General features: G+C 37.7%; 1 protein-coding gene across 11 annotated transcripts in view; it reads right to left on the bottom strand.

Annotated features, from left to right (window-relative positions):
- The window catches only part of FHIT (fragile histidine triad diadenosine triphosphatase), a 1,386,045-nt gene that overhangs the window by 1,118,190 nt on the left and 244,558 nt on the right, over positions 1–23,297 (bottom strand). For 7 of the 11 annotated variants that reach the window (XM_072785574.1, XM_072785573.1, XM_072785581.1 and 4 more), the window contains one exon: positions 16,715–16,787. The exons of the other annotated variants lie outside the window; for them this stretch is intronic. The gene's annotated coding sequence lies outside the window, so the exon portion shown is untranslated. The remainder of the gene's footprint in view (positions 1–16,714; positions 16,788–23,297) is intronic. 11 annotated transcript variants of the gene reach the window in all.

The raw sequence follows: 23,297 nt of genomic DNA, 5'->3' as shown, positions 1-23,297 counted from the left end.
TGGCATAGAACAGCAGCTGAGAGTTCAACTCTGGACTTGGGCTGTACATTTACAACCCTGCCTCTGCTACTCACTAAACAGGAGACTGCAATCACTTGGCTTGCTTCTCTGAACCTCACTTTCCTTATCTGCAAAATGAAGAAAACACTCCCCACTCACATGTCCGCTGTGAGGATTAAATGAGATAATATGCATAAAGCATTTTAAATAGTGACGAGGACCTTGTAAAGACTGAATACATATATAAGCTGCTCTTCTTATCCAATGTCTTATTCATGTAAGAATTATATACCCTAAAAGGGCCTTATGACTTAAGAACTTCATACACCTGAAATACATCCATTTATTTTGCACCACCTGACTATTCATCTTTCTACGTAAAAACTTAGGGTGATGATATTTTGGGGTCCCTTAGTTCCAAATGCCGCCATTCATTTTTAGTACAGGTCTCTGTTAAGCAAAGAAGAATGAGGGGGTCAAATCAGTCAGAAGCTGCCAGCTTCCACCCTTGCTTGTAAACTTAACTCCGTATGAGTCAACCTACACTCCCTTGAGAGCACTTGTGAAAGTCCCCGATTTATAGAAGTATTTACTTTGGGGTTTGGGGTTTGTTTTTTCAGGTTTATCTCAGGGAGAGCTTGCTAGAGCTAACAATCCAGCAATTTTATTAAACTCTGTTCAATTTCAGCATTTTTTAAAGAGTCTATAGAAACCACACTGGCAGTGGCTATTTAAACTTCCCACTGGATGCCAAAAATAATAAAAGGACACTTAAATGACCATTTTTGAGCAGAGCCAACAGCATGTGGCCTAATTATCCAACTACATGAAATATCCTACAGATTTTTAGCAGAGTATAAGGGTTTGATATGCACAATTCAGCACGCAATGGCCACCTCACTGGGGATGTGCAGAACTTTTCAAGTCTAAATGGAAGGTCCGGGTCTATCAGGGTAAGTTTCTCCTCTGTTTTTCCTTCTGATTAACTTATAAGGAATGCTAAATGGCTAAATGAACAGACAGTAAGAAGTTGATATAGGGAAGCCGCTGATCAATACAAGTCAAGAAACATCATGCACTAAGTGCTCTCCTTTATTTATTTCCATCACAACCTTTTGAGGTCGGGATTAGGATGCACACTTTACAGAGGAGGAAACCAAAGTGCAGGAAGAATAAGTACCGTACTTACACCAGAAAGTAGGTATAAGAGCTAGTGTCCTGGCTTTTCTCCACTTACCCCTCAGGATCCTCCGTCAGCTCTGTTGGTGGCCTCTCTCCTGCAGCCCTCTGCAGACTCAGCTCCCAAGTCCTCTGGCTTCTGTTTGCTAAAGACAATGGCAGGCAGCCTTCCCTAACTGTCCCTATCTTAAAATCATCTCCCTCTTATTTTGTTTTCCTCATCATGTGTATAAACATTATCACATGCTTATTTGTGAATTTATTCAACAATATTTACTGGGAGTCGACCATATGCCAGACACTCTGTTTAGGTGCTGGAAATACTGTGGTAAGAGTCATATGGTCCATGCCCTGCTTATTTTTTCTTCTTTTCTTTTCCATTTTAAGTATGAAATATAAGGGATTTCCAGGGGCACCTGGGTGGCACAGTCAGTTAAGTGTCCAACTCTTGGTTTTGGTATAGGTCACAATCTCAGGGTCATGAGATGGAGCCTCTCCTTGGGCTCTGCGTTCATCAAAGAGTCTGTTTGAGACTTTCTCCTTCTTCTCCTCCTGCTCATTCTCTCTAAATAAATAAATAAATAAATAAATAAATAAATAAATAAATTTTAAAAATATATAAGAGATTTCAAGAAATCAGATACCATGGCTTCTACAAATCTTTGGGCAATACTGGACATACTATGGGTGCTCAATAGTTGATGGATAAAAGAAGAATTGATGGATAAAAGAAAGTTTTCTGAAGTACCTGCAGGACCAGTATAGAAGCCAGCAAGCCTAAGACTCATTAATTTGCTGAGCAAACCTATAACAATACTGCTCATAAAAATAAGAGTAAAGAACAATGATAATATGATTTCACTTGCATGTGGAATCTAGCAAACAAATAAAGCATGAACAGACCTATAAAAACAGAGAACAAATCTGTGGTTGCCAGATTACAGGGGTTGAAGGTATGGGAAAATGGGTGAAGAGGAATGAGAGATACAGGCTTCCAGTTATGGAATGAAGTCACAAGGATGAAAGGTACTGCACAAAGAATATAGTCAATGGAATTCTTTTTTTTTTTTTTTTTTTTTTTTAGTCAATGGAATTCTAAGAGCATTGTATGATGACAGCTAGTGGTTACACTTGTGAGCAAAGCATAAACTATAGACTTGTTGAATCACTATGCTGTACAGCTAAAACCAATGTAACATTGTATGTCAACTACAACAAAAACAATTTTAAGAATTCAAAAAATTTTTTTAAAGAATTAAAAGAAAGAATGATGATATCTGGTGTAGATAAAGGTGAAGTAAAATGAGCATTTTCATAAACTGCTCAAGTAAGTATGAATCAGTATCCCCTCTCTGTATGGCAATTTGCTTAAATACCACAAGTAAGCCTGTAACTCAATTAATTAGCCTCCAGAAACAAATCCTAGGAGCATAATTAAAGATGAAGACAAATATATAGTCAGAAATACATTCATGAGTAATTCAAAAAAATTTTAATGGTAATAACTTAAGTGTTCAACCACAAGGGATTGGATTAATCAATTAAGGCACACCATATAATGAAATGTAACAAAGGATTAAAAATCATGCTATATCACATATAGGACATGAATATATTCACAATCTACTACTATGAACTAAGAAAGAAAGATACAAAGTAATATGCTGAATCTGGTTCTTCTTTTTAAAAATTTTATATATGCGAAGACAAAGCTCTAAAATTGCACTATTCAATAGAAATATAATACAAACCACATTTGTAATTTTAAAGCATGTGGCAGTCACATTTAAAAAAATAAAGAGAATTAGGTGAAATTTATTTAATGATATTTTATATAACCCAATATACCAAAATAATAATAATTATTTTTTACTATAGTAAGCCTTCAAAACCTGGTATGTAGTTTATACTTGGCACATGTCAATTCAGTCTTGCTGTGTTTTAAATATTCACAAGCTAGGAGCACCTGGGAGGTTCAGTGGTTGTGCGTCTGTCTTTGGCTCAGGTTATGATCCTGGGGTCCTGGGATCGAGTACTGCATCAGGCTCCCCACTGGAAGCCTGTTTCTCCCTCTGCTATCTCTGCCTCTATCTGCATCTGTCATGAATAAATAAATAAATAAATAATTTAAATAAATTTAAAAAATAAATATTCACAAGCCATCCATGGCTAGCGGCTATCAGACCTTACAGCTCAGGTAAGCTAAAAGCATGTGTGAAGAAAAAGAATGGATGAATTTATCCTTTTTCTCCTCCCTTTTTTCCTTTTTTTTTTTTTTATAATTACTATTTATAATTTTACTGTTGGCAAATACTACTTTTATAATACGAAAAACAAAGTTGTTTTAAAATATTAGTTACAGAAGGTTTTTTTTCTGTCTCTGGAATACTTTTTGGCGCATCCTCTACAGTTCGTGGACTACAGGCTTCCTAGAACTCCAAGACCACCCTTCTTTCTTCCCCTCCCTTGACATACACTTTAAAAAGCTGCCTAGCTTCAGACCTCAGGCACACGAGTAAGGATCAATGTAAGGATCAAATAGCACTGCTCTTCAGAGCGGCTGTGAAGCCGGGCTCTGCTTTCCAGGAGTGCCACCCGGAATCTGTTAGGACCCCGGGCACTGCGTTAGCAGCTCTCTGGTTTGTGGAAGGGCACGGAATGGGACCAGAAACTGCTTAATTTGAGGTTAATCAAATAGTGATGACAAGCCTTAATCTCCAACTTGTCGTCAGATTGTAAACATTGATTGCAGCTGCAACAATCTGCAATAAACCTATTGAGTGAAATCTTGACCAGAATGAAATGAGTACACTGGTTCCCCACATGAAACCCAGAGAGGCAAGATCGAAGAAATCCAGGCCTTTGTAACACCAAGGGAAACAGAAACCCCGAATTAGAGAAGTTAAAGAATGTGTCAAATCTGATTCCTGTACAGCCCGATCAAAAAATTAAAAAAAAAAAAAAATCTCTGGATCCCAAGAGCCCAGACACTGAAAGTATCAAAGATGGAGACACCAAACTATCAGCTGTGTAGGTGGAAGGAACTGAGGAACTGAAATAGGTCCACCTCTACTGACCATTGATGGGGTGTCCGTGGGGCTTCTGGATAGGTAGCTATACCCCTGGAAGTGAGCTACAGCAGTTCACCAGAAGGGAAGGGGCAAGAGTAAGAGTCACAGTGTGTTAGGAACTTAGTATGGGTCAGGTGCTTTACCCCAATTTATTGGTAATTCTCATAATGATTTTAAAAGCTGAGTATGATTATATTCTGCATTTTAAAGAAACCACTAAATCTCAAAAAAGTACCCTACTTTGCCTCAGGCCATGCAAAACATGGGCGGAACCCTGACTTGAACACAGACTAATCCCCCAAAGTCAGCTCTGAATCTCAGGCTGCCCTGGAAGGTGGGTCAATATCAAAGAAGTGATCACGGTGGATGAATAGTGAAGTTCGTGAGGAAGATGGACAGAGCAACAGTTCCCCTAAGAAGATCCACCTAGGAAGTTCAAGGGCATGGTAAAAAACTGCCAGATGAGTGAACAGTTGATGGCAGGTGCTCCAAGTGCATCCCTGAAGGTGCCCTTCTTGGCCTCGCCGCCTCGGGAACACTTCCACACACTTTGGGGCCCAGAATCCTCATGCACCTCTTCTGGGTTGCCTTCCCAAAAGCTCCTGGGGAGAGACCTAATTCTTATAATAACAGAGCTGGATGCATTGAGAGAGAAGGACCAGATACCATGGCCTGTGTACAGAAAGTTAAAAGACATGAGAATCTTGACTCAAGCATGAGAAAAGCTGGAGAAGAACCATGACAGCTATTGTCAAATTGTTAATGGACTGATATGGAAGGTTTTAACCCATGCATTCTTCCCTAAGACTTTTTGGGACAAAACATTCATTGATTGACATATTCATTCCCTAGCAGCAAGACAGGGCTAGAGAAATAACAGTGAGCAACAGCAGACACCATCTCGTTGTCAGAGTACGTACATCTAACGGGGGTCACATAGTCCCAAGAAAACAAATCACACAAATACATGAAAAACTGGTAAGTGCTCCAAATAAGAGGTAAATGAGATGTTATGATTTTATCCAAAAAAGAAAACTGGAAGCAATAAATAGAGTTTGTAAGGACATAAGCTTTGTTTCATTATTTGGAAGGACTTTCAAACAGTCCACACGGTTCAGAAATGGCCCACGAATGAACATACTTCCCCCTGGGTACTGGACCTGCCCAGGCTGAAGGCAGGGCATGGGGAGGAATGCCAGGATGCAGCCCAGAGATAGCTTCTCAAGTCTCTTCTAGCTCAAACAAAGTAGGACTCCAGCATTCCAAACAAAACGTTTTCTCAGAAGGCAATCAGAATTTCTAGGAGACTCAGGAAATTTGTCTCAGAGAAGAATCACTTTCTGTATATGGACAGGAGTTAAGCAAAAACAGAGTCTCCCAAACTGAGGAGTAGTGCTCTGTACTTCCCTTCACAGCCTTGATGCATTTCTGTTCTACTCACTGCCTGAAGCATCATGAGGACAGAGGCAATGGACTTGTTCATTACTGAAGCCTCAGCGCATGGCACATACCACATATTAAGTATTTGTTCAAGGAACAAATGTATACAGTACTAAAATGTACTAGTGCAAAGATACTCATTTATAAAAACTTTCTTCTGGTGTTACAGAATTCATAAATGGACTTTCTTGAATAATGAATGAACATGAAAGTCAATCACTTGCCTATGATTAATAGCCAGGGTCTCCTGTCCAAGCAGCCACTTAGTTCCATTAAAAATTAATAATTTTCCACGGAATAAATATACATTATATGTAGAACACCAAGGGTTCCAGTGTTAATATGCAATTAAGTAATGCAGAAAGACTAAGGATCTATTAACTAAGAGAGAACTCCATGAACATGCCCTCTAAGTCATTGTTCATTTACGACCCATTTCTCTCCTAAATTTTAAAATTATTTAGCCAGGAAAAAAAAGTAGTTCTGCAAACAGAATAAATAAGGTTAATAGGGTGACATATTCTGGTTAACATCTGCAGGCCAACAAAATGTGTTTTTGTTAAAGAGTTGAGATATGTTATTCCTTCTAAACACATTAGGAAAGATCAATACAAAACTGAAGGACTATACGTAAAATGTTAAGAGTCTGTCACTGAAAAATTATGAACCATGCTATAGAACTTAGCCAGGTCAGAGCTAAATTAAATTATTGATCTATATTCTTTTTTTCCCTTTCTGTGTGACTATCTCTTGATTTTTTATAACATATATTATTGCTTACAGAGCAAATGAATCGTCTTATTCTAGTCCCAGCATGTCTGCTGACTGACAATTTTCTAAAATTCATTATTGTGTTGATAGTGTTCAGATATATGATTATGTTCACATAAACATTTAAATATCCAACGTAAAATTTAAAAGCATTTGTAGCATGAACTCAAAAAGAAAAAGGGTAATTTTCACATTTTTTTTCAGTACAAAGAATGCGAAGCAAAAAATGAAATGTTATTTTTCTTGACATCATTTCACTACTTGATGGTACTTGATACATTTCATTGATGAGGCTAAAATGCATTCTGTCGACTTTTAAACAATGACTTCACTGTATTGCTAAGCAAGGTGATGCAATCAACACTTCATGAATTAGTCTTTAACTTTTCAGACCTAAATCTTCCTCAAGATGTATAACCTTAAATTCTATAAGCAGTTTTACTGATCGCTTTGGAGATTTCTTTAAATCAAAGAACTCTCATCCCCAATCAGCCTCCAAAGTCACAGAAGAATGTGTCTTGAATTAGGATTTTCTCTCACCTGCTGAAAAGGGAAAATGGGTAAATATTTTGTAAGAAATGTAAATTCCACAGACCCACGTTAATTCATGAGAAAGGAAGCTGACATAAGAGTTCTTGGGAGAAATGATCTTGAATTTGGGGCTGTATTTAGCCAGCAGCTTTTGCCTACTGGGAAAATATTTTCTCTTTAATGAAGTAGTGTCAGAAGCAGAGGCCTCTTCATTTTCTCTAATGGAGATACGATCATTCTGACTTGTGCTCCAAATGAGGTAGGAATTATCCCTAATGTGTAGTTTGAACATTTGTATCAAAATACGGTGGAATGCTGCTTCAGAGTCCAATGAGAAAATCACAAGAGTGATAAAATGTCTGCCTCCCTCAGGTGGAGAATCGGTCTGCTGCCTTGCCTCATGCTGACCATCACTGCCAGAAGCTCCTGGCATTAGGGGCATGTCCTGCAGTCACACAAATGCCAATCCCTGTTGCTGGGACAAGGGGATTCCGGCCTCACAGCAGGCCTCAGGGATTCTGCTTCTCCATAGGCCGGCTCCAAAGCTGAGCTCTCTTTGCACTCAAAATCAATGTCATCCCACGGAAACTCCTTTCCGGGAGAAAGTCAAATACCAGCAGCAGCAGTCTCTGTGGGAGACCGGTCTCTCCCTACTGTGTTTTTGTCAGGTGACAAGAAGCACTAGGGAAGACTGAGGAAGCAAGGGCTGAAGAGAGAAAAACCAAGTGCAGAACTTAAGATTGAGAAGAGGCAACATTTCAAACGGGAAAAGGCTCAAGCATTCTATTCTGTGGAAACACAGAATACTGCCTGCAGAAGGGCCGGACAGAAGGTCATAAATCATACCTTAGGAAGGTTCTTCACTGGGTTTCAGCACCCTGAGTCTTGCTGTTCTTGGCACAGGGTAAGAGTCCATCTCTCCAGAGGTAGGCTTCCTTAAACAAGCTCACAAGACCAATGCATAAAACCAGAATGTCAAAGTAGAGGTCTACAGTTTGCAGTATATCCACCGCACAGATGTCAGAATGACCAGTACATTCCCTTCCTGGAGATGTCCTCTGTGCCATGCCAAATCCTAATCAGACAGCAATCTGATGGGTAAGGAATCTCAACAAGAGGAGTTCATTTGATGAATTGAATGTTAAACTGCATCAGGGAGGATGGAGTCACCGATGGGAGAAAACACAACATGTGCTGGCTGTAGCTCTCTGGATCCATTGCCATAACAGAAACAGCCTTGCCAACAGAACAACAATGTTCCAAGTTCCTCATAGGAAATCCGTCTCCTCCAAAGAGGACCACATATGCACTCCTTCTTCTGCATGTCCATGGTCCAACCCAACATACATGCCTATGTGACATCAAAGCAGGGGCACACCTTAAGTTCTCTCTTGCTGCTTTTCTTTTAGTTAACCAGGGCTCATAAATAGCTTTCGATGCCATGGAATAGCATCATGATAGATATTCTTGTACACACTTCTTTGCCAAAACCTCTGATTATTTCCCAGGGAACATTCCCAGATATAGAATTGTTGGGTCAAAGGGTAGGCACACGCCCATTCATTTATATATTGCCTAAGGCTGGTTTCACCCAGTAATAGCAGAGTTGAATGGCTGGAACACTACACTATTTAGTCTGGTCCTTTTCAGAAAAAGCACACCAACCACTGAACAAAAGTCTACGATTAGATAGAGACAGGCATTTACAATAGGACACCGTCTACAATAGGACACAGACCCACCACACCATGACTATAAGCAGATCTCTTGCATTTCAATTATTTTCTACCCTTTATCATTCTTTAACCAGTCTGAAGATTCTATGGGATATAACTTCACTTATCATTACAACAGTACTAAAGAATACTATCAGAGAAATGTAGCTCCATTATTTTTAACTACAGAAATTATTATAACCTAAGATATAAATGGGAACTAAATCAAACAAAATGAGATAAGATAAAAATCCCTTTCTTGCATAATAATGTATAATAAACATAAATATACATGTCCTTAAACTTTGCTATAAAAATTGGTTATTAAATTAAAAACTAAAAGAAATTTCATTTCTTCTGCCTTTGATTTGCAACAGCTGAAAAATTTCAGACTAGATTCTCTTTACTCATGACCAAGACTCAGAAACTTGGCTAAAGAAAAAAACACACTTAACTTTTTATTGAAAAAGAATCACACAGACGTCTGAAATTTATAAATTTCTTGTTAATTAGATTTTAATCTACATAACTATACCATATGCTAGAAAACCATCGAAATACAAACTCCCTGAGATGGTTTTACTGCCATTACTTTAAGAGCCATTTAAAAGATTTTCTATGGGATAAAGATTGGGTGATTTATCATGGTTTTATGCCCCTTTAATCTGCTCCATCTTCCCATTGTAAAATAAATATTGGTTTTAAAATAAATGGTTCTGCCCAGGTTTTGATGAGAAAAATTGCCCTGTAAATCACATGCTCACATGTGCCAAACTCGAAGTCCAATGTTAACTAGTCCATTCCGATGAAAATAAGTCAATTTTATAGAACAAAACCTAAGGAAGACAATTACTTAAGTATATTATCAATGCTGCAAAGTAACTAATTTGAGATATGAGCTTTCCCACCCTCTGTTTTTCAATTCTTAAAATAACCCCTGGTTGATGCCAAACAGATCCTTCAATTTGACTTTTAAAAGGTGTATTCACTAAAATAGTTTTGTTATATTCTTTCTAATTCCAATATACAAGTTACATAACTGAAAATAACTACAAGCAAATCTGAGGGTTATTTGAGAACATCATTATCAATCACTTCTTTCACACTCAGGGGGCCAAATCAATTTAACAGTCACTTCCTAAGACTATTTCACAGAGCTCTAGGAAACTGACAATAAATGCATTTTCCTACAGCAACCACAGTGCTAAAGTACTCTAGAATATAGGAATGGTTTAAAGCAGAGCTTTGCAAACTATCTGTGACTTAATGCCAGTGGACTGTATCTTTCATTTCCAATATGCTGTGGGCTAATGATACATTTGTAAAACACAACTAAAAGATGCACTTGGATACTGTGGCAAAGCCAAACTGCTACAGAAATTTCTAAACTAGGACGCCTGGGTGGCTCAGTGGTTGAGAGCCTTCGGCTCAGAGTATGATTCCTGGGGTCCTGGTATCGAGTCCAGCATCGAGCTCCCTGCATGGAGCCTACTTCTCCCTCTATCTCTCTGCCTCTCTCTCCATATCTCTCATGAATAAATAAAATCTTTAAATTTTTTTTTTCCAAACCAGCACAGTTCAATAGGTTTATGATGCTGGCCACTTACGTAATTTTAAACTTTTCAGGAGCCACATTAAAAAAATGTAAAAAGAAAAAAATAAATTAATTAAAAATAGATTAAAAAATAAAAAAAATGTAAAAAGAAACAGGTGAGATTAAATTTAACAAATCTATAATCTTATCATTTCAGCATATTATATTATTTTATTATTAATATATTAATATTATGAAAATATTATTGAGGTATTTTGCCCTTCTTTATATTGCCTTTGTAATCTGGTGTATATTTTACACTTTCGGCACGTTTAAGTTTACTCTGGCCACATTTTTTTTTTTTTTTTTAGATTTTTTTTTTTTAATTTATTCATGAGAGAGAGAGAGAGAGAGAGAAGAGAGGAGCCCGACGTGGGATTTGATCCTGGGTCTCCAGGATCAGGCCCTCTGCTGAAGGTGGCGCTAAACCGCTGAGCCACCTGGGCTGCCCTGGCCACATTTTAAGTACCCGATAGACACACGAGGTTAGTGGCTACTGGCTGGACAGCACAGTTCGAAACCCTTACTCTCAATTTTGCCACCTCCCTCTTCCCATTTTGAGCAGTAGTATCTAAACCACTGCTCCCTTCAGAATGGCATCTCTAAGTTTCACTTTCGGCCTGAATTTTTATAATTAAGGGCTCCATTCCAGATAAGGCCAACACTTAAATAAAGAAATTAGCAAACCCATGACTGTAGCTAACTTCATACTCCCTTTCAGGAAGGTAATTGCCAATAACAAAGGATGGATGTAGAAGAAGCCCCTCTGCTCTCCCTTCTCCAGAGCAATTACTATTCTGAATGAAGTTGGTTTATTTCCTTCTCATCCTTGTTTTTATACTTCCTCTACAGATTATATTCTTAAGCATTTACATAAATCTATTAACATGTGAAAATGTGTTTGTGTTTTACAGAGATGTGTGAATTTAATGCATTTGGCTCATACAAACACTTACATATTCCAATTGCCAAAATGGAATCTCACACCTTTCTATCCTCCCACTCTATGATCTATGTCTTCGGACTCTGTATCATTTCCTTGCCTGGATAATTCCTGCTCATAATTTAGGTCACAACTTCAATGTCACTTTTTCTGTAAACTTTTGCTAATTTGCCCTTTACCCTAATAAGATTAGGTTCCCCAGTTCAATGTTCTTACCTTTCCTATTGCACTTATCACTATTGTAAATATCTATTTTAGTATTGATTTAATGTCTGCCTCCCTCATGAAAATATAAGCTAGCAGCAGCACAATGCCAAGTAGACAGTAAGTGTTCGTAAATATTTGTTGCCTGAATGAATGATTTTTTATTTCAGGAAGCCACATCCAAATCCAACTCAGCTAGACACCACGAAGGTGTGTCAGGACAGCTGAATGGTCTAAGGAGCCAGACTCAAGATAGACATCATGCTTCTCATGTCTCTTTAGGACATAAGCTTAGAATGTATATTATCATCTGTGTACTGGGCACCCTTATTTATTAGAATGTATGTTTTCAAATATAGTACCATCCAGTTATTCACAGTATCTTCTTTTGACCTTGTATTGTCTCTACTTGACCTTGTCTCTAATTGACCTTGTATGTGTCTCTACTTAGGATTCCCTTTTCATTTCTAATATTATTTGTGTTCTTTCCCTCCCTCTTTGTTTCTGCAATTGATCACGTTTGCCAGACGTGTATGTGTTTGGATCATCTTTCAAAGAATCATCTTTTGTTTTGTTGATCCTTTCTACTATTCCTTTTGTATTCTATATCATTTGTTTTTGTAATATGTTCTATTATCCCTTCTGTTACCTGGGTTTACTCTGCAATTTATGCCTTTTTGGTTGAATGCTTAACTCACTAATAACCAGCATTCCTTTATTTCTAATACATGAATTTGTGAATCTGTAAATGTCCCTCTGTGTAACCCTTTAACTATACTGTACAAGATTTAAAATAAAGCATCTACTAATTTCTCTCATCATTTTCTTTCACTCAAAAATCATATGGAAGTATGATCTTGAGTTTCCAAATGTATGAAATATTTGATGTCTATTGGTTTTTTACCTCTGAATTTTTTCTTCTCTGGGATAGAAAATGTAGTCAATACAATTTGTATTCATCAGTGTTCAGACTTTGAACATGTAAATATTCTCTGTTAATGGAGTTCTAAGTCCTATATATGTCCATCTGATCAAGCTCATCAGTTATATTATTTAAATCTCCTTTGTCCTAATTTTTAAAGTTATATTATCAGTGTCTGAGAGAATATGTTTAGAACTCCCCGAATATGATTACCTATACTCTCAGTATCTTGTAATGCTTCTATCAATTTTTATTTTACATATTTTTGAAATGATGCTGCTCAGTACTATAGATTCAAGATTAATATATCTTCCTGGTGAACTGTTCTTTTATCATTAGATAAGAACTCTCTCTAATCATAATAATGCTTTATGCTTTAAAGCACATTTTGTCTGATATTAATATAGCATCCATCTGCTTTCTTTTGAAAGGTATTTGTATGGAATATTGTATCAAGTTCCTCTATTTTCTCTCAATTTTTCTATCTCTAATAGGGGTGTCCCTTTTAATAGTTTATAAAGAGTATATACCTGTTTTCCTTTCCCCAACTAACTTAAAAACCTGTTTACTGACAGCTAAAACTAATCATTTTCATATTATGATTCCTGATATGTTTGGCCTTATTTCAACCATTAAATTGGTCTACAATTTCTCCAGAATTAGGGATTATCTAAATGTATCAAGGACTGCACACCAGAACAAGCCCTGCCATATTTAGCTTATGCTCATAATTTAGCTATTCTTGGTAAGTCATTTAGACAGATCAGCAAACTATATTCTCTTAAAGCAGGAAGGTAATAAATCCTTATAAAATAAAATCTATGCATAAAATCCCATATTAATATGTCCAATCCACTAGTGTGGATTGTATAACATGAATATAAAAGAATCTATGTGTCATCTACCTCTGATGCTGCCCTTCTTCCCCCTCCCCCATTATTTTTTTTCATTTCTATCTGATGCAGCTCTTATTCTGTCTCTCCCTTTCCTGCAATTCTCCCCCACTCTACCCCAGCTCTCTTCATCTCTTATCCCTATAACCTCATTAATAACTTCTCTCGCACTGCCTTCATCTTACTCCCTTCCACTCAAATTCAACCTCCAGTTAAATGAGGGCCTTGTATTTTCAGGTAAGAAATTTGATCTTTACCCTGCAGGGCAGTGTCTCTTAAACTGAAATCCAATGACATAGTCTCATAGCTCCAAACATCCTGGGAGAATTTTTATTTTAATTTGTGGTTCAATCTAATGAACATTCTATAGAATTGAAATGACAACCTGATAATTGAGCTGTGCTTTCCAATAGCAGTGCCTGAGTGTGTCCTTTCTTCCCCTCATAGACTCTCTTCTGCTCTCAGTGTCATTGGCACCAAATGATCACCTAAAGTGACAGCTTTTAACTTTCAATGTGTCAGTAAGCACATCTGGCTGTTAGGTTAGTATGTCCTAATGCTAAAATTGTCCCAAGTCTGCCATTGTGTTCTTTAGTAGAGATGATTTGCAACTGAAAGATATTGTCATCAAATAAGCTTCCATTTATGAAGTTATTTAATTAATGGAGACTTTGATATGACATCATAAAAACTCATAGTGTGGCAGAGTAATGGTCTATTTTAATTGTTATGGACTAATGAGAAAAGAACAAAGGCAGAATTAATATGTAAATGATGTGTTTATATCAAATGAAAGCCCCATGATATTATGGGACACTGTACAAAAGAAGGTCTCCCAATCTTTCAAATAGAGAAAAGTAGTGAGAGAGTTGAATCATCATATGGTTCAGAGTAGTAAAGGCATGCAAATGAAAAGAACCTTTCCTGGTATTTGGAAACAGGAAGGAATGCAAATTTGCTGGAGGAGCTGAAGTGGTTTGCTCTGTTTCTATTTTCCCAGTGAAATACGAAGTGAAGGCATCAGCTGAATGGGAGAATTGGGAATGGGAGTTGGAGGTTTCAGGTACAGGTGAAGGTATAAAATTGTTGTCTCAGAGAAAAGGAGTACTAAATAAATAAGGTAGGATTGCCAAGTGGAGCAGAGGAGCTACTTGAAATTAATGGACATAAATTTAAGGTAAGTCCATAAAATTTAATGTTGCTCTCCATCCATCTGCACTCAGGCCCAAAGCAAACAGAAAGTCAAGAGTTATGCCAGATGAGGACAGAGATGACAGCACCTAAGCTAGATGAAGAGGGAAGTGAGGGCACGAGAGGAATAATGATTAGTGTATAACAGCAATAGGTTAGTAGACTGGAGGTCCTAATGAGTCAAAGAGCTCTTATTGGTGTAGGAATGTTGGTGTCACATGAGATGACATCCTTGAAAAGACAGGAGGTGGTGGTCAGAGAGATGCTTTGAAATGCATTTTGAAGGTCAGCACAATGTTTCCTAACAAGGGCTCTATGACATTTGGGATGCAACAATTCTTCATTGCATAGAACTGTCTTGAGTACTGAATGAGCATTCTTTATTCCTGCCCTCTAAAGGCTTGTAGTACTCCTTACATTTGCAAATACCCTTTAGGAGAGGGGACTTTCTTCAATTGAGAGCCATCAGTCTGAAATATGACCAATAGGCAGAGAAGGAGACATTTGCCAGTAAGAAACTCAAGGAACTGAGAGACCAGAGATGAGTCTTCCATGTGGATATTTTTACCAACAATGATGGCAGGAGGGTGATAGGCATAAAAACGGTGAACTAGGGGGTAAAATTTTGAATGCATTCAGAAGAATGGGCAATGGGATATGGTTTGACAGCACCTGCTTTCAAAGTGTTTCTGTGCATGAGAGAAAATAAGCCATCTAGAAGAGATGGTGGGGCTGAAGAATGACACCAACTCTATTCCAGACACTGAGAAAAAACAGAGACCACCTGTGAGGGTGAGAGGGAAGCAATATCCTTAGGGGGATATCCAAGAGTATCAGTCAGAGCAGGGCTGTCCAACAGAACTTTCTGTGATGATGGAAATGTTCTATATCCATACTGTTCAGTGAGATACCCAGTAGCCACAGGTGCCTATCAAGCCCTTGAAAAGAGGCTAGTGGGATTAAGGAAATAAATTATTTACTTTGTTTAAGTTAATTTGAATGCAAATAGCCACACGTGGCTGGTGATTACCATATTGGATGGTGGAAAAGAATAAAAGGTGAAGGGGACATTCATAGATGAATGTTTAAAGATGCAGGAAATTCTGAGTCTCTGAGCCTTGAAGAAAAGGGGCAAGTTTGTCGTTAAGTTTGTGGGTCTGGGGGATCCCTGGGTGGCGCAGCGGTTTGGCGCCTGCCTTTGGCCCAGGGCGCAATCCTGGAGACCCGGGATCGAATCCCACATCGGGCTCCCAGTGCATGGAGCCTGCTTCTCCCTCGGCCTATGTCTCTGCCTCTCTCTCTCTCTCTGTGACTATCATAAATAAATAAAAATTGAAAAAAAATATTAAAAAAAAAAAGTTTGTGGGTCTGGAACAGGAAGGTGAGATAAGTCATGATTGACAGCATCGACATTTTCAATAAGCAAGATTCAAAAAATTCATTTTCATTCATTTCTGCCCCCTTCCAGACTAATTTCTGGACCTTACTGTCATGGAAAACACAAGAGAAAATCTCCTTTTAAAGCATAAAGTGGGGACACCTGGGTGGTTCAGCAGTTGAGGATCTATCTGCTTCAGCTCAGGGTGTGATCCCGGGATGCCCAGATGGAGTCCTGCATCGGGCTCCTCACAGGGAGCCTGCTCCTCTCTGTCTGTGTCTCTGCCTCTCTCTGTGTGTGTCTCTCGTGAATAAATAAATAAAAGCTTAAAAAAATAAAATAAATAAAAAATAAAGCCTAAACTGTCACCACCATGTAAAAATTATTCCCTCTGATAAGAATGATCTGGTATTAACAGACTATCACTATTGTGTGTTTAACTGGGACCTAAGTGTTCTTTCCCCCAAAGACTATCTTGAGTACTGAAGACAAAGGGAGAAAGAGTTCTCTAACAAAGGGAGAAAAAAAAATGTAAGTTCTGAAAATTCCCTGTTAAAAGATGCTGCTTTTTGGAAATCATATTTCTTGCTTTTTTGGTGTTTTTACAAAAGAATATAAAGAAATAAGTCCTTTGTTATCCAAAGAAAGGTAAAAGTATTATGATTGGCTGCAGCCATAAGACTATAATTAGTGTTTTAACAAAATAATTTTTTTAAAAAAGGTCATGCACTCCCACATCTACCCCACCACATGCACAGACTTCCAGGATGGCATTATGGTCATGCCCTTAGAGATTTAGCAGCAAACATACCAGCAAAAACTCTGTCAAACTGCCCTCATCAACCAAATGGGCAATGCCAATCTAAGCCCAGGACCACTCACCCAATGGAAGAATCTCAGGTTCAAGCAGGAGACAGGCAGAGTGTCGGTAATAATATCTGGATATTTCTCAACACTGCATTTGATTGGGAATAAAGGAACAATGAAATATTTCTGATTAGTTTCTGTCTCTTAGTGTTTCCAATTTCCATTTAATTGCAATCAAAACATCAAAATATTCTCAGTCTCCAGAGAGGGGACACAATCCCTGTTTAATAAACCCTAAAATACATAATTAAGAAACAACTTCTGTGGGGTTAATCGGCGCAGCTCTATAAATGGTTGGATTCCCTAGTGGACAAAGGTCAATTTCTTTTGGGCCTAAGGCAGAATCTTTTCCCTAAGTGTTCTTGCCTAGATCAGATGCCAAGCAGGTCCATGTTGTCCTCCATATCTTGTAGGCTAATTCAGACTTAAAGAGTCTTCTGTATTAACCATACTTCTGAACTTGAGGGAGAAATGAAGAACCAGAGGCCTACGCCATTGGTGAAGTTGATTCTATCAGATGCCCAGCCTTGGATCCACTTTAGGGGCAAGATAAAGATTTATGCTTCCACCATAGTAAATTTCATAGTTTCTAGTATTTGACCCAGGGTTAAACAAAGAGGCTATCCTGGCTCTCACTTTTGGTTTCCCCGAATGGGACTTTGATCAACATGGAAGCTGAAAATTATCCTGGTGCTAAACAATAACCCCAGCTTACTATTCTATTCTGTGGTCACTGCCAAAGACAGTCGTTTTGTAATTTAGTTTCATTGGGAACAAGAAGACTCAAAGGAGAATAAGTGAATGGAATGCTTAAAGTATGTCTCTGCTACTGAGGAGAAACCTTAAAAGTCACAGTGAAGAGACGCAAAAAGAGACGAATTATTAATTCCCAGTGTTTCTCTGCCCACAAGCCCCCTCTGGTGGAGGAACTAATGGTAATGAAATAGCTATAATACCAATAACCAAAGTTAAAAAAAAAAAAAATGGGGGCGGGGGAAGAAAAGGCAATCCACAACAAGACAATCAGCCCCTGTAGAATTGAGAGTCAAATGTAGTGATTAGCAAATATGAGCTGCAACTGGAAAACCACTTACAGATGAAGCAGTCTGATGAATGATTTACCAAAAGGTCAACACTGCTCTTTTATCTTCACCACCCATCAGTTTGCATTGCCTTCAATTTGTCTGGCACATAACAGAAAGCGGGCCATAAAATATTCACCATAAAAATTAACCTTATTTTGCAGCATTAAAAAAAGAAACTGAGTTGGATATAGTCTAAGCATATGGGCCAGCTTCTCAATTAGGATTTCTCATATACATTAGAAAAAGCCTTGACATTTAAAACTCCATTCAAAGAAATAATGTACTCAGCAAGTACCAGAACCCTCTGCCCCATGCTTGGGTTTTGCTGATCCCTTTTTAGTTTTCAAACAAGGAAAGGCACCATTAATCCCTTCCCAAAGACCACAGCAGTGTCAGGGGGAGGTGGTAGACAGTGTCAGCACTTCCCCTTTTACTCTTCTGGAAGCCAAACTTCTCTACAGTGTCTGCTTTTAGCTGGTGTGGATGCCAGGCTTTCAACCTCAACGTGCCTACGATACATTCTGGCAGGTGAGTTGTGAGATGAACTGCCTTCACACTCTCATTTGACAACCTTTGTACAACAAGAAACACAATGTCAGATGAAAATATAGTTTTAGGCAGAAGGGATTCTGAAAATTAACATGTTGCCAGATGCCCTTCATCAGACCTGTAAAATTCATTAAAGCCATTTTAACTGAACCAACTCCGTTGATTCCATCTGAAAATTGGCCACTTCCCTCCTCCTTCTCTTATCCCTGTATTTACCAAATGCTTCTTTGATTTTGCCAAATCAATAACATAATTTGCAACCTATAGAACAATCTAAGTTATCTGAGCTATTAAAGAATTCCTCAGGGTGCCTGGGTGGCTCAGTCGTGTGACCATCGCACTCCTGGTTCCCGGCTCAGGTCATGATCTCAGGGTCAGGAGATCAGGCTCTGCAGTGGGCAAGAAGCTTCCTTGGGATTCTCTCTCTCCTTCTCCTCTCCCTCTCCCACTCTTCTGCTTCTACTGCTTACTTGCATGTGCACACTTTTGTGCTTAAAAAAAAAAAAAATTCCTCTCTCCAGACCCTGTTCAAAGAGAGTAACTAAATATTTACTTATATCATTGTTATGTACTGATTTGTTTTTTAAAGGGAGACTCAAAATGAAAGAAAAAAGGTCAAAAGAGTGCTGAAAAAGATATAGCTACAGGATGTTTACCACTGTACTGTACTATTTATAATATTAAAAACTAGAAATCCTGAATTTCAAACAAAAGATTATTCAAAAGAGGAATATTATGCAGACATTAAAAATTACATGCTAGAATACTTAATGACATGAAAAAAAAGATTTGTGGTATTATTAAGAGGAAAAACACACTGCAAAAAAAACAGCAGGTGTAGTATTGACAATGGTTCTTTTTGGATAATAAGAAAGTTTTGTGATTGTTGATTGGTTAACCCAGTCTGTGTTAACAACCCTCTCTCTCCAGGACCCCCTACAGCAGGAGTGATTCATAAAATGAGATATAAGCAGAAGTCTCTGAGGTGATCAAATACGTCCCTTTTTGTGCCACACTGAACCAGCTGATGGATCCATGACCACAGATTATAATCAAAGACAATAGTGGGGGAAGAAGATAAAACCTTGCAAATCAGCTGTTAGTTACCATAAGAAACAACTGCAAATTGACCTCTATATTCACCTTTTCCCCATTGGTTTTGGTTCAGGTAGATGTGATCAAAGAATAGTCCCTAGGAATCTGTGAGGTTTTACTAAAATAAAGTTAAGGCTTTGTGTTGTGTACAGAACAGTAAGTACCATTCCAAGAGAAGGAAGCCACATCGCCTCTGGATCACCAAAACACAGAGTAGCCATCTTGAAAACTGAAAGTTCACTCTCAAAACACCTTGATAATAAATATAGGCATGTTTCTAAGCTGTTTAGAGCCCAAATAAGTATGTAAAGGATAATATAAGTAAGTGACAGAAATATCAGTCCTGCCTGGATTAACACCTATATCTTATTAGAGCAGCTATTATCTTATACTGTGGTAATGTGTTTGCATGTCAGTCTTCCCACTAGACTATAAGCTCCCTAGAGGCAAGGACCATTTCCTTTCATCATTCATAAAGATGCCCAAACCTTGTTCTTTCCAAGAGCTCAGAACCAAACTTAGATTCCAACTATATATGCTATAGAACATGACATCAATTTTGACTCTAAGTCCTTCTTATTATAAGTCATCTTATTTTTAAAAACAACTTTTTAACATTTTCAAAATATCCTCAAGGGAGGGAAAAATCACACATTAAATTCTGTCAAGTAACATTTACCTCCTTAGGCCCTGACTAATCAGAAATGACTGGACTTGGCAGCTACTTTTACCACTTGGTCTATAAGCTAAATTCAGCTCCTGTTATGCCAACTGGAAAATGCCAACATCCCTTCCCATCTCATACAACATCCCCTATTGCCAGTCACTCTAGAGTGTGGCAATCTGGTGAGACCACTCCCCATCAGATCAAGTAGAAATTATAAACCAAATTTACAGGGTCCAAGTAACCCCATTTCAGAAGAGCAATGGTGAAGTTTAAAGAGATTAGAAGGGTACCAGATTTATTACTATTGATTCCCTGCTGGCAATTTCATCGAAAGATATCCACTGCAGTTATATAAAGAGCATCTGGCTCATTTCCAACTCTGTTGTCTTCAAGTTCTTAAAAAAAAAAAAAAAAGAAAAAAAAAAAGACAGATAAAAAAGTAGAAATTGGTGGATAGGGCCCAAAGGTTTTTGTCTAGATTAAGACGCCTTCATCACTACACCCCCAATTATGCAAATCTGCTCCTACAGAGTGCAATACATTTATTTATTGAGCCTTACCACTGCCATCCTGGTAACCCAGAGAAAAAGCCAATCTATAATGACTCAAGCCACATTTCACAATAGACTCCAAAGGACACATGATGTCATTTACTAAAATGACTCAATCCAGATGGAAAGCATTCTGACCTATACATAATTGATTGACCTTTGCTATGCTTTCCTGGTTATTTATATACTATCATATGCATGAATGTATATCAGTGGTATTTACACTTGGCAGCTACTTTTGAGAACGCATTATTCAATTGGGATTTAAAGCTTTTTATGACCATTTCCTGACCAAACATTCATAAATGAAGGACAAGAAAAGATGTTATCTTAAAAATAACATTTAACAGGATCTGGAAACTCTAAAGAAGCTCCTTTGCTCTCATTGTTTCAAATTACAGTGGACAAGATCTATCTATGTAAAACTACATCCAAAACTCTGAAACTAAGGATACTAAAGGGCATTTTATCTCTCTATTCAGCTTGGGGCTGAATATGCTTTACCAAAGGAGTGGAATATCTTGGATACTTATGAGTAAAGTATCCTATCATGTAGCTAATTAGAAACCATAATAAATGACCAGGGAAAAGGGCACAGCTATCTGATTCTTTTTGACTTTTTAATTTAATTATGACTTTGGTTTTCCAAAATGGGTAAACTACAAACTAAATCATATTCACATGATCAAGGTGGGCTCAAGATAATCATAGGAGAGGCAAATGAGAACATTAGAGAACACAAATATCTAGCACATGTGTCGTTACTTCCATTATGCAAACCCAGGGCAGGCATTAATAATTGATCACTGAATTCTTAGCCAAAGAACCTGATATGGATTAAAAACACTTTTCCAATAGTACTCCAGGTGAACACTACCAACTAAATGGACTTAGAACATGAAGTGAAATAGATTTGCCATTGCTGAACTAAATAATCAGAGTTTATTTGAGATCCAAATATATATCAGTAATTTAAAAGCATTAATGCTGGGATGCCTAGGTGGGTCAGTTGGTTAAGTGTCTGCCTTTGGCTCAGGTCATGATCTCAGGGTCCTGGGATCAAGCCCCACATCAAGCTCCTTGCTCAGTGAGCAGTCTGCTTCTCCTTTCCTCCCTGCTTGTGCTCTCTTTCTCTCTAATAAATAAATAAAATCTTTTAAAAACCACACTAATGTCATTATGACATCTTCATAATTCAATACTCCCTAGTTTGCTTGCTTAAAGTGAATTTCCACTTATCCAAAGGTGGATTCGCTGGTACATATTGCTCTTTTGTCCTAATAATGTGATTAAATAGAAAAGGTTGTATCTTCTATAATGATCCAATTAATTCTATCTCTTGCTGCCTTATACTCTAAGATCCAATCCAAAACAAAACAGATGTTTAAAACCAAAATTTAAAAGTACTCTCTGAATCCTAAAAAACATGAAACCAAATTCAGCAGTTTTCCGTAAGTCGCGGTATGCTAGTGCTATTGGTAGTATAAGCGAAAAGTTAAAAGGAGATCTAAACAGAGTAAGATGGAAATTCTTGTATGTTGACACAGGATTATTATGCAGCAGCGAAAAGCACTGCGCATAAATCTAGAGAAACAAAAAATCTAAGATAAATCTAAGAAACAAAAAATCAAGTGGAAAGAATACTACATGCAGCAGTGTTTTCCAACTGATATTCCTTAGTGACTAAGTTATAGGGGTCCTAACATTCTGACTCCCTCTGTTCTGGGGATTAATAGTAGCTGGAATCTTGTGGTGAGACATAGATAGCATTTATTCCGAGGCAGTATATAATATTTTCAATTTCAATCTATGCTATGATGTGAAGAAGCTGAGAAGCAGAGACATATGGTATAAAGCCATTTTTATAAGGCTCAGAAACTAAAATATATCTTGTTTGGAGATACATACAAATGTGACAAAATTATTTTTTATGAGAAAAGAAAGGAAGTATATGAGGAAAATTTATGCAGTACATCCATTCCCACAGTACAATGGTTACTGTTGGAATGGAAAGGCAGGGGAGGAGATAGGGAAGGAACACATAATTAAATGGTAATGTTACAGTTCTTAAATTGGATGGTGGGTTTATGGATGTTGAGTTTATTGTGGTTCAAATATATTGTTTTATAAATATAAAATATTATATAATATTTTTTAAAATCACAATTAAGATGCCAGGCAACTTTCTAGCTTATTCAGAAGTTCACAGTAGAATCTCAATATGTCAACTAAAGAATAGATACAACTTCTTAAGGAAAGCTTGAACCCAAGGTTCCTAAAGGTCAAAACGCTACTGATGATGACAAGATTTTGTTCTGCTATTTCAACATAGTCCACAGGTTTCTAATAATCAATTAGAATACCCTACTTGATGATTACAAGACCTGTGTTCTAAGCCAACTGGAGTATTCATGACAAATTACTGGAAACATTACCATTTTCCCATTCAAACAAAATATCATAAAAAAAAAAAAACATGTTGCTTCTGAATTAAGATTTAGTTACAAAAATACAAAGATCCATTTGAGGAGCTCGAGTAAAATGGGATTCTGGATGAGGAATTCGAGGATCCCATAGCACACAGGACAGGAAGCATAGCCAGGCCTCAGAGGAACCAGAGCCAGGAAGTAAGACGTCATTCAGATCCAGTA

This window comes from Canis lupus, chromosome 19 (assembly GCF_048164855.1).
Source record: "Canis lupus baileyi chromosome 19, mCanLup2.hap1, whole genome shotgun sequence".
Classification (NCBI taxonomy): domain Eukaryota; kingdom Metazoa; phylum Chordata; class Mammalia; order Carnivora; family Canidae; genus Canis; species Canis lupus.
The sequence above is the reverse complement of the archived record's forward strand: the minus strand, read 5'-3'. Positions and strand labels throughout refer to the sequence as shown.